This window comes from Symsagittifera roscoffensis, chromosome 4, assembly GCF_963678635.1.
Source record: "Symsagittifera roscoffensis chromosome 4, txSymRosc1.1, whole genome shotgun sequence".
Taxonomy (NCBI): Eukaryota; Metazoa; Xenacoelomorpha; order Acoela; family Convolutidae; genus Symsagittifera; species Symsagittifera roscoffensis.
The window spans coordinates 15,930,178-15,932,166 of record NC_087065.1 but is presented as its reverse complement, the minus strand read 5'-3'; positions in this window follow the sequence as shown (position 1 = coordinate 15,932,166).

Below are 1,989 nucleotides of genomic sequence, written 5' to 3'. Positions count from 1 at the left end.
GCTACTGGGTTTAAAGGTTGGCTTTAATTTCAAAAAAAAAACGAATTTTTCTCATTGGTACCACGAATAGTTATTATGGCTTATAAAACGCTTACTTGCGTAAATGACCCGTAATTCTCGACGCCAGTCTTATTGCTACAGTTATTGAATGATACCAAACCGCCAGGGTACTGATAGTGTCTTTTTGCTCCATACCATTTTTCCGCAGCTACTTTGGCTTCAGTATCTGCTTTTTTGTTAGAAACGCCGTCCGTCACTATTGCGCTGTTCATTCCTAATTGCAAAAAAATCTGTCTGAGAAAAATGAAAATGTTTACTTTGCAGCGTTAAAACTTAGACTTAGTTCACAGCCAAATTACAAGAATTAAACTATCATAAGAAGGAAAAAAATTATCAGAATTATTAATTTTTTTGAAAAGAATAAATTGGGCAAACTTATTGGTGGTCGCACTCTTTTGTTGATGCCAAAAACTCAATTTTGTGAAACATTTATTCAATTTTCTTTTTAAATATAAAGTGTAGTTTTTTAACTGAGAAATGATGTTCTGCGCTAAACTAAAAACTTCGAACTTGTTGAACAATGTTTTACATTTCTGAGACAGTTCTGAATTTCAGGGCAAAACTACTTCAAAGTACATAGAAAAACGCCTTTTTCTCAACTTTTAGGTGTTTAAGTGTTCAATTTCGATTTGAAAAAAGTGCAAGGCAGGTCTTAGTTGAATAAGGGAAAGAATGGGCTTCAAGTTATTTCAAATTGCACGTATATAAAACGCTATTGCTTTACTTTGCGCTTTTGGCAGTCTAGATACGCTTTTGAAAATTCAAAAACTGTGCAAGATCAAAACTATGCTATTTTTAGTTGATTAGTTTTTATCACAATTTTTACGTTTAGTAGTCAGTGATTAAAAGGAGTACTACATCAAAATGACCAGTTTGATTAAATTTAACTTCATGAAACAATTTTTATGAAAAATGACAGTTACAAAATTTGAAACAAAATTTTTCAATCATTTTGCAGAGCTTTTTTGAAAATTTTTATTCCCAAGATGGCGCTAACAAAAAATTTGCAAAAAACTTCAACAGATCTTTCACGGCTTGAGTAGAAAAATTATGGCTCATCTACTACTAATTTGCGACTAAACTCTTCAATGGGCCTATCCTTCTATATCCTTCCAAAATAAGAAGTTAGATACACAAAAAAAATCAGACCACTTTTTTGGAAACAAGGAAAGTTTTTCAGAAATTGTTTAATATTGATCAATTCACGACTAGAAGGGCTTTAATACGATGTAAAAAATAAAAAAAAAATAAAATGCCAAAATCCACTCGAAAACGCAGTCTCTCACCGAATTCAATGGTCGGACAAAAAACTCTAAACGATGTATTTTTTGATGGATGAAATTGCTTAAGGTAGGCGAAATTACCAACAACTTGGGGCTAACTTTATACTAATTGGCAGAACGCTTGTACAACTACAGTCATTTATAAAGAGCAATCTGCCCAAAATGAGAAAACTTTACACGCATCTTTGAGCTTTTAGGAAACATTGAGACCTAACTTATCTCTGCAAAACTAGCAATTGCACACAAAAATTATCGGAAATTGGTCAATTCATTTTTCCTTACTTTGTCTGTTACTACTTTTTACAAATCTCGCAACAAAGATGCGCCGTGCAGTTTTTCAAACAAAAAAAACAAAAAACACAACGGTAAAACAAGAAAATTCAATTAACTACTTTGATTTTTTTAGAATGAGGTTCTGAGTTTTTTCAGACATTTAAAGTATAACCCAAAGGTTTTCATAAAATTTTTCACACTATTGTTCCGTTACCAAAATCTGAAAGCCTTCTAGAAAAACATGCAAAAAAGCAATAACTGCAGAGACATCAACACATCGTGTTAAATCTCAGTGAAACTTGAATAGTTTTTTAAAACTGACAGGTTCTGAAAATTCTCACCCCAAAACTGACTCATTCTTAAAACTAAAACC